This window comes from Cygnus olor, chromosome Z (assembly GCF_009769625.2).
Source record: "Cygnus olor isolate bCygOlo1 chromosome Z, bCygOlo1.pri.v2, whole genome shotgun sequence".
Classification (NCBI taxonomy): domain Eukaryota; kingdom Metazoa; phylum Chordata; class Aves; order Anseriformes; family Anatidae; genus Cygnus; species Cygnus olor.
The window spans coordinates 56,666,117-56,677,333 of NC_049198.1; positions in this window are offsets into that span (position 1 = coordinate 56,666,117).

The following is an 11,217-nucleotide window of genomic DNA, read 5'->3' on the forward strand; positions in this document are numbered from 1 at the left end:
TCAGCACTGCAACATTGTTTCTCAGCCTACAGTTATATAGTGTACAATATCTGTCAGATTTTCTTTACTATTACAGCCTTTTCATACCAACATTTTACTGATTTTTCAAACAATAATTACACAATCAAGGATTAAACCAACTGAATCCCGTACTGCTGCTGAGTAACAATCAAATGTTTAATTGTTAAGAATCAACACCTATCAAGTGGCTTTCTAAGTATGACTTACTTGTAACTACTACAGTGTCCTCATTTATATGTGGAAGGAGGAAAACAAAAATGTAATACACATGCAAATGTACGTATTCATATAAGACAAAAGCAACAACAAACAATGTAGAAATCTCAAGGACTTTTTATTATGATAACATGTACATATGAACATGTCTGACAGACAAAGGATAAAAATCCCTGTTGTTTTCACACTGAATGAGATTTAGAGGAAGAAACCATATGCTCTGTGAAAATCTACAACCTTTTTGTGTGGAAAGAACTCCCTTTCCGCCTGGAAAGCTTTCAAAGACTGGCTTTAATATCATCTTAACTAGCAATATCAGCTTTTCTTGATTAACTACTTAGTTGAAAGATATGAGAGACTTGGAAATGTCTAATCTGTATCAGCCACTAGAGAAAGACAGTCACACTTGTCTGCTGCTTTTGGAACGGCAGAAGACACCTTACATAGTATTTGCCAGAAATACTGTGAATGGAAATGCTACCAGTAAGATACTACAAATTGCATTCAGTGCATTCTGTGGTTAGGCATTAAAAAAAATTAAAAAATATATATATTAAAAAAAAAAATGAATTGTTTTGCCAAACTACATACATACATATTTATATTCTGCAGAATATTACCATATAAGCTTCTTTGTATGTAACAACATGGAAGTTAATAACATTTTTGGTATAGTTATAGTTAGAAACTATTTCCTGAAGTTCTGACAAATCTTTTTATAGCCTTACACACTTTGTCAATACTACAAAAAATATCTCCAAAATCAGCTACAGGAATACTATAAATTTACCAGGACATGTATGGAAAATTTCCTCCCAGAATAACTAAGATTGCTAAGGGGCAGACAGAGACATAACCTGAATCAAGCTGTAGGACTGTGAAGTTATCTGTTAATGCACATAGGGACAGTTTCTATAACATCAACACTATCTACTGCGTATATTTAATTCTCTATTTTAGTCTCATTCTCCATGCCAGTTTTGATCCATGGATCCCCCACTGAATTGTTACCTAAGTCTCTAGGAATATAAGCTTCCCCTAAAAAAGGTTCCCTAAAGCTAAGTGTTGCTATGCACAGAGTGCTAGAATCATTTCAGTGTTGAATAGCTAGGCATCTAGCTCATGACTAAATCTAATTTATATGTACTAAATATCTCTCCACTGACATCTTCACCTCCATCTACACCAGGGCAATCCCCAAGAACATTTTGAAAACTGAAGCCTATTCAAAACACTGTAGAGGAAAAATCATATATAGTTATTGTGCATTATATACTTGGGTAATTGTTATACCACTGACACAGCATATGCAAGACCTACTCTTTTATCAGGAAGCATTCTTGCAATTATTTAAGTATCTTACATCAAACATACTATATTTATGCATGCAGAGACCAAAACCTATCTCTTCTCCTTTTCACCCCTAAAATAGAGCATATTCAGTTTCAGGGAGACCTTGCAAAACCATTGAGAGAAAGATACATTTAAGTGAGCATTTTTTTTGACACAGAGGCAAAAGCCCAATGTAAGATCCCCTTCTGCTTCACTGCCAAAGAAACCTAGGATTGCTCTCTACAGATGTAGCATTGCTCGGTGCATATGATGTCTCATTTGACATGAATAGTAGTAACCTTGCCAAATTCAAAACCAGATTTCCTCTCCTCTGTCCCGGATTTGAGCCCTGAATTTTTTTTTAATTTCATTTATTACTTGTGTGTATTTGGAAAGTGGTAATATAACAGAAATGTCAGGGACTTTCTGCTCCTGGTAATAGTATCCCCCTTCTCCCATTTTTACAATGGCTCAGAAGAATAGTCTTTGTCTTTTCTACAGTTGACTGATATCACTCAATGAATTCCACAGAGCACAGGTGTAATTCCTGATTTAGGATATGATATATGGTGGAAGAAATATACTTTGTTTATTTTTCAGTAACTTTTCTAATACTATAATCTATTTTTCATCTAGTGCTGTAATACTAGAAACATGACTTAAGTTACATTCTATATTTTATTTTGTAAGTGAAAACAAAACATGTATTTTAAAACATACTTTCTTTCAATTCAGCAGGAGTAAAATCTGTTTCATATTTAAATCAGTAAATAAATTTTACTCTCAGCATTTTAATTTCTTAAGCATTTTAGTATTCATACCAGGTATAAAATCAAAAATATTGGAGGCTTCAGTCCAATCAGAAACTGTTAGAGCAAACTGCAAAATATTTCTTCTTAAGCACAGACATTCTAATAAAGTTCCAAAGATAAAGCTTCCATTAAAATGGCGAATAAAGAAATAATTAACTAATATCCATAACTACAGTAAGATTACCTTTTGTCTAAGGTAGAGAGCAAAGTAGGCCAAGAGGTAACCTCATTGCTCTCTACAATTTTCTGGGTTCAGACAGGATATTAGGAATAACTTCTTCACCAGGAGGATGGTCAAGGATGCCTAGGATGCAGTGGCTGCAAGCACACACTGCTGGCTCATGTCAACCTTTTTGTCCACCAGAACCCCCAAGTCCTTCTCTGCAGGGCTGCTCTCAATCAGTTTTTCTCCCAGTTTGTTCTCATGTCTGGGATTGCCCCAACCCAGGTGCAGCACCCTGCACTTAGACTTGTTGAACCTCATTAGGTTCACATGGGCCCACTTCTCAAGCTAGTCCAGGTCCCTTTGGATAGTATCCCTTCCTTCTGTTGTTATCACCTGCAACCCTCAGGTCAGTGTCATCTGCAAATTTGCTGAGGATGCACTCGATCCCACTGTCTATGTCACTGATGAAGATATTAAACAGTATCAGTGTAGTATATTTACATGGCAAGGTTTTGGTAGTAGGGGGCCATAGGGGTGGCTTCTGCGAGAAGAATCCATAGGCTGCCCAATGTTAGATATGGGCCCACCACTGGCCAGAGCCAAGCCAATAAGTGATGTCGTTTGCACGTCTGTGAGAGCATATTTGGGGGGGGGGGGGGGGGGGAGAAAAAAAAAGAAAGTTGGGGGACAGCAGCTGGGAGAGAGAGAAAAGCTGGGGGACAGCAGCTGGGAGAGAGAGAGGAGTGAGAAACAGCCTTGCAGGCGCCAAGGTCAGTGCAGGAGGGCAGGAGGTGCTCCAGGTACACAGCACAGGTTCCTCTGCAGCCTGTGGAGAGGCCCCTGGTGGAGCAGGCTGTCCCCCTGCAGCCCATGGGTCCCACATGGAGCAGATCTCCACGCTGCAGCCCCCTCCGTGGAGGAGCCCCCCCTGGAGCAGGTGGATGTGGCCTGGAGGAGGCTGCGGCCCATGGAGAGCCCCCGCAGGAGCAGGCCCCGGCCCAGAGCTGCAGCCCATGGAGAGGAGCCCACACAGGAGCAGGGGGTCTGGGAGCTGCCGCCCACCCACGGGGGACCCGTGCTGGAGCAGTTTGCTCCTGGGGGATGGATGGACCCCATGGTACAGAGCCATGTGGGAGCAGTTCTTGAAGAGCTGCTGCCTGTGGGCAGCCCCCGCAGGCTCAGTTCGGGAAGGACGGCATCCCGTGGGAGGGACCCCACGTGGAACAAGGGCAGGGAGTGACCGTGAAGGAGCGGCGGAGATGAAGTGCTATAGACTGACCACAGCCCCCATTCCCCCGTTCCCCTGTGCAGCTCGAGGGGGAGGAGGTGGAAGAGGGTGAATGGGGGAAGGTGTTTTTTTGGTTTCCTTCCTTTGTTTTCTCACTTCTCTAGCTTCTTAGTAATAGGCAATAAATTTTACAGTCTCCCTACTCTAAGTCTGTTTTGCCTGTCATAATAATTGTTGAGCGATCTCCCCATCCTTATCTCAAACCTTGAGCCTTTTGCATCGTATTTTCTCCCCCTTCCCCTTTGAGGAGAGAGCAGCTGTGGCAGAGCTTGGCTGTCCACACGAGTAAAACCACCACAGTCCTGTGGTTTGTGGGGTATGTCCCAAGGCAGACCCCGAGGTACACAACTCATCACCAGAATTTGGACCAGATGAACTTTGTAGGTCCCTTCCAACTATTCTATTCTACTCTGAACACAGGAAAAAAATAAAGAATAATAATAATTTTAAAAAAAGTCATAAACAATAACCAAATCAAAGTAAAACATTAAATGTTTCATGTTTATATTTTCAAAGTGAAGCCTTATAACTATTAAGAAACGATTCAGCCATATAAAATCAAGCATTCTGAAGTCACGTGTTTGTTGTGTGTTTTTTTTTGTTTTTTTTTTTTTTTGTGTACCACGTTTTAAGCCAGGATAAATAAATACATTTTTGCCAAAATTCTAGAAAATCATTGAGCTGGAAGAATCATACATGGAAGTAAGAATTGTTAGAAGCTGTGAGGGATGAACTTATGAGCATGACTATTTGCATTATAAAAGTATTTTCAAACCTAATGGATGCTGAGGGAATAGAGAGAATATCCTATAAACAATATGTCTAGCTGAAAGTAGCCATTACCACTTGATTTTTTTTTTAATTTCTCTCCTGATTATTATGTACAGAGCAAATATGATGGTTGAAACTTTTCAGAAAATAATACCTGTGTATTATGCAGTGTGATTGATTCTCTGGTCTGTACTTCTAGCCTTCCTACATCAAATCTTAAAGGGTATCCCAAAAGAACACAAATGCTTAATTTGTCTAATAGTTTTTTGTGTGTGCGGTTTTTTTGTTGTTGTTTTGTTTTGTTTTTTTTTGTTGTTGTTTTGTTTTGTTTTTTAATCTCATATATCTCTATCTTCTTCTATATCTATCTGTCTATATCTATATCTATATAAATGTTTGTCTGTATTGTGTAACAAATCTGTTGTATTGTTCCAGTGCATATAACAATGAAGATACGCAAGAATGATTTTTTCCTATTCATCTTTTAGTTTTCCCTCAAAAGCATGGACTCTTCTTATGAGCTATTGCTTTCACCACATCTAGAAGAACTATTTCTATTATCCTGAAAAAGTAACAGTTTTGTGTCTTGCAAAAAGCATAATGCAGAAAACAAATCTTCCCAGAAGAGTCAATAGTAAGAAGTAGTGTACTGTACTGAAAATTCAAGAGAATAATCAGTATACATTAACCTCCCAAGCAAGCATACAGATAAATATTTTCCTAATTTCCATGTTTTAGCTTACCCTTTGTGCTGATCAAAATTTTAAGTCAAGATATCTTCCTCACAATAACTTTAATTTCACTCCTCTTATTTTCTTCCAACCTACATACTTACAATATCTTTTGAATAGTAATTTGCATTTCACACCACTCTTGTTTACAATTGTAGTTATACTGTGTGGGTCACAGTGAGCCCAGATCCTGAGGTTTTGGCAATTTACTAATTCTGACGTCAATTGGCAATAATAGCAGAGTGGCAGTCACATTTACCAGTCCTAAAAGACTTACTTTAAAGAGAAATTAATTAATCTAACAAATGTTCAGTTGCTATACACAGGCAACTTTGAAATTCCACTAAGATTTCCATTCATTCAGAGGAAGGATGCTGAGTTTTTCCAGTAGATATTAGAGACATATTTTTCTCTCATATTTCTGTTGTTTTGTTTACTTTTTCAAGCTCAGAAAAATTATTCTGTAGACCATTCTAGGTCTTATGTACTACTGTCCTTGTTTTCCGCTTGAGAGATGAGCAGGCCAGAAAGTTGAGTTGTCTTAGGAGTACTGCTAAAGGCCAAACTTTTTTTAGAAGCTTTTTTTATAACCTCAGCAATGAAATGTAAATGAACATGAAACCGACAAAATCACGAAGTTATAAATATCTAATTAACAAATGTAATAATGTCATACTCATTAGGTAACCGCACAGTTAGAATTTTCTCTGTGCATGGGATTTGTTGTTGTTTTTGCTGTTTGGGTGAGTGATTGGTTGTTGTTGTTTTGTTTTGCCTTGTTTTTTTCCTTTGGTCGTTTTCTGTTGTTTGTTTTTTGTTGTTGTTTGTTTGTTTGTTTTAATGTAGGCTTTATTTGGCTTTGTTGATTCAAAGGAGGATACAAAGCACACATGCACTGGGCAGGCTATGGAGCCATTCTACCTCAAGCCTTCTCTGAATATTTCTGCAGCCGCATCTTTCTCCACAACTTCCTCTGGTACTGTCAGGGGAATCCCAACCTGAACATCATTTGTCACACTATAAAGCATGATATTAGTCCCTTTGGTCTCAGGGTATTTCAGCAATACAAATAGCTCAGATATAATTCTGCATCTATTTCCTTTACAGTGCAGTAGGAAAATGTGATTGTATTTTCAGCTTTTCATAAAAATTATCTTCTTTGAAAGCAAACTCCAGTAAGCACAAATTTTTATGCACCACACCCCTGAAAATTAAGAGAAAATCTACATGAAAACCACAGCAAAGGATACTGCATGCAGCTGGAAGCAATCAAAGGCTCAATACGCCCTGCCACTGGAGGGATGACTTGTCAGGGCTGTCCTATAACAAATTACACTAGGTGAAAAACAAAATATTTTTTTCCTTAGGAATTAGACCATATAGAGAATAACAGTGCATGATAAATATGCCATAAAACAAGTAGTGTTATTATTTCAAAAGTATGAAACTATCAGCTCAAGACTTCAGTCCCTGATTCACTATCATGTTTTCCTACATACCCTAACAGTCACTTTGTCAATAAATACTGGTAAAAGTTAAAATAGTGAGTAAAACAAGAACAGACAGGTTAATAGCTCTAAAATTTGTTACAGTGAGTATTTATATTTTTAGATGTAAATTGATAGAGTGCAAAAAGGTACAAGGAACAGCACATTTAAAAATATGTCACAAAAACATTGTCTAGATAATCAGGTTTATTTCGTGTATAGATATATAGAAGAACAGGGCTTATTGGGTACTGTAACCTGTATGCCTACAACTTATGAAAGCTACAGAAGTGAGATAAGCCAAAATGCTCAGTGGTGTGAACAGTGTGGAAAACTGAGATCTTCCTTCTCTGACCAGAGTGACCTACAAATAAATTCAAAGTCTTAACTAGGTGCTGAACATGAGCACTGAGATGCCACTAAGATTCTTTAAGTACTGCTCAGGTGACATCAAAATCTGCTGATCCATACAGACCTGCAGCCCATGAAGCTTCATAACACTTATGTTTTGGAAGGGTTCCATTCACAAAAACCTCCTAAGTTCTAATGCACTGCAGCCCCGTCGTCCATACATGTCTCTGGAGAATGTTTAGATCAGGAATTGCTTGGCTTTTAGGACACTGCCTGGTAAATAGTGTCACAGAACATCTGCTTGAACTGTTTGTGTATACATCCTCTCCTGACTTATATGCGACTTATGAACCTGCTCTATTCTGCTGAATGTTCTGAGGGTCAAATTATTCAGTCTAGAATGGAAAATTCATCCATAGACTTGGACCAAGAGATGAATCTAGTTTTATTACCTATTGGGAAAGCAATCAAATCCTGTTTCAAACCAGAAAAGGTTATAAATTGCCACTTAAAGCTAATCTAGTTGCACTCTTGGATAGAACTAGCAATGTGTCTTATTTCATACTATATTTTGCTGGAGAATCTGACGAGACTTGAACTAAGGAATCTGCTAAAATTTCAGTTGCTCAGCAGTGGTCAAGACTGCCTTGTACATGGGAACAGTAGAAATTTCATTTCTGGCATTGAAGAGTAACCACCAGCTAAAATAAAAGGTTGTAATATCTTTGCTGGTTCCTCAGTAGTGCCTCTGTTTCAGCTCTATCACAGATTTGGCTCTCAGAATCTCAACAGTCTGCCAATAAAATGGGTATGATAGTTCTATCCTACAGACACAAGGTTCTCTGGAAATAACTTATATAAGGGAGTTTTCTGTTTTCCATCTACTGGAGCCTGAAATGCTGCTTAGTTTAAGTCTACATTCTAGATTTACTAGTTACTTCCAGAGATATAAGAGAGAGAAAAAATATCAGCTCCAAAATACCTCTTGCTATCTAATCAATATTTGGTAACTCAAACTCCAAAGCAAGAATATAACTGCTTCTTCTGCTTTCCTGTGATTAGCCACATATATATATATACACATATATATATATACATATAATGCCTGAATAAAACTGGGAAAAATACTACAGCTTTCTCATAATTTTACATGACAAGCCCTGCTAAGGAAAATACTCAGGCTTAGAATGTATAGATGGTAAAATATTTATAATACAGATATTAAAATATTTAATATATGATCAACAAAACAGGGAAATGTGTTTTAATATTATTCCCCTGAGAGTTAATTTAGCATAATACCACCATATAACCTTCATTTAGAAATATGTATGTATTCAATTTGAACCACATCTTCCATCTTCCTTTCAAGAGTTTTTGCTTTGAATGGTGAATACCGATTATATAAATTCTTTTCAAAGATGGTATTTGCAAACAATAAAATTGGAGCATACAAGTGATTCTTGTTTTTCACAAATAATGGCTACTCAGAGAGGGAGTGGATCTAATGGGAAAGCATTTTGAGTATTTGCTCAAAAGAAAGCCAGATGAGATCAAATTTCTTCTCCCAATGCACAAAGCTAAACTGAAAGGCCAGCTTGTCAGCAAATGTTTAACTACAATGAAATTCATGCCTGCCTACAATACACTAATTGGATATTTCAGCATAATTTAAGTATGGGAAATTCCACATGGTAATCCTATAGCAGCCTTACATTAAATTCTGCTCTGAATACAATTAATAATCTCTGGATATTCAATGTTGAGCTCACAGAAAGGCTCTTCTGTGGTTAAGGCAAAAAGAATTTGAAGTTTGGAAACAGCTCAGAAAATATGATGCTGGTAAACAAATACTTGTTAGGCTTGTGAAAAAAAAAAAAAAGGGGGGGGGGGGGGGCAGCCGGGGGACGACAGAGAGGGGAGAAATGATTACCACAAGGCAGAATGCAACATGAAGTGAACTACCTTCATGAAAATTTAATGCAAATGACATCAAAGCAAAGTTAAGTTTTATGTGGTGTTGTACAAAGAAAGATGGCAAAATGACAACATATAGAACATTTTCTCTTTCATGTTTGCCACAGGATACAGTAGTAATATGAAAGAAAGCTTTTTCTGCATTGCTACTTTTGTAGAATATCTACATGTTTACAACATCAGTATTGTTTTCCAGAGCATGGTTTTCTTATTGCTGAGACTATACCTATTATCTTCTTTAAATCCCTATGTCCTTCTTCAGGTGCTCTACAACAAACAATATTCCAAATTCACCTTTACTACATGCCAGTACCAGTAAGACCACTTAGAGTCTAACCTGAATTAATTAAATACGGTTGGTTGTTTAGGCCCTCAGACAAAATGTTGCTTTAAGGGGAGCAATAATGTCTATCTCACTCCTTTTGCTTGAAGACTTGGAAGATTCCACTTGGCAGTAGAACTACCATGTTATGGAAGAGCATATGAACAAGCATATTCTCTGAAATGTTGCTTGAAAGGCTAAGACTATGCCATAATGAGGAACTGCTTTTTGAAGGTTCAAAGACATGTTTAGCATGATGCACTCACTTGCTGCACACACTTTCACCGCACCCCAGACAGATTTGAATTAAATGGCCATCTACAGATTATGTCACCTGCACCCTGTGAAGCTGGCACAATTGCTGCCTTATTCATTCTTGGCTCCTAACAGGAGAGAGAGCATGTGCGGTGAATGCTGTGCCTTAGGAGGTATTGCATGTGCTTGTAAGTTAACCCATTCCACACTCTTGAACACTCCAACAGGCAGAACAATGTCTCATTTATAACAAAAGCTGGAAAACATGCAGTTAAACATGCAGGGGACAGAAAGGTATTCTTATGGTTAAAGTTAGTGGAACATACTTCCTCACTCCTCCCCCTTATTCAGCCTGCAAACATCTTCCAGTCTCTGTAACGACATCAGGGGAAATGGCCAAGGGACTAAAAAAAAAAGAAGATTGTTCAGAAAGAGATCAAGAAAAAATGTGGACATACCAGCCTTTAATTTGCAATGATAAGGAGTTTGCTGGATGAAATGTTATCAGGTGATTTAAGAACTATATGTTATTCTGTAGATTCCAAAGTTTAGTGCTTCAGCAGACTGGTAGCCTAAAAAATTCTGCTTCTTTTCAGCTTGAAAACCTCTCTGTAGAATATTCCCTATGGAACCCTCATAACTGATGCTGTGGCTCATTTGGAGACCCGATTCCACATACTGAGAAATACCTTAGAAAAAGCACAACTAGTATATAACAAAGAGTAGGAATTGAAACAGTAGATAGGGAAAACTATGAATCTGTTTTTCATTAACCAGAGGAGGAATGCTTTCAGATAGCTATGCAGTGTGAAACAAGTTTATTTACATTTGGTTTTTCTGTGTATTGTTTGGTTTTATTTATTCTGAAATTATCAAGATATTGTTTTGCTTCTTTACTTATTAAACAATACTACTCCCTTGTTGCCCAGATTTTCATCTATTTAATACAGACTCCAAAGACTCTTTAGTTAATGTGTATTTGAGGTATCATTCTACTTACAATGAACTGTGTTGAAAAGTATCAGCAAGACTTTAGCACAGAAAGAAATCAATCTAGTGATGGTAAATGGTCTGTGGTCTCACAAGGATAGTCTCATTTGTTAAAAATATCAAGCCATACAAATAAAATGTCTTTTCCCTTCACAGAGAGCTTTATGTGGAATTCATATGTAGGATATTTAGAATATTATTGTTTTCCAGGTTGCCACCTACATGAACAATTAAAAATAAAGGATGTTCTTTAATAGATTATAGCTAAAATAGTAGTTCACATACATTTTAGAAGAAAATAAAAATATATCTGAGTATTTAATCAAAACTGAGGCTTGCTCTTTTTTGAGCTCCAGACAGAGACAGATGTTTATCAGCAGATCACAGTTCCCACTGCTCACACAGATACATAAAGCTTTCTAATGAATTGTTTCCATGACTTTGTTTTATAAAGTTTTATTTCTTGTCCATTTCGGGCTATTATGCAGTGCTTATACT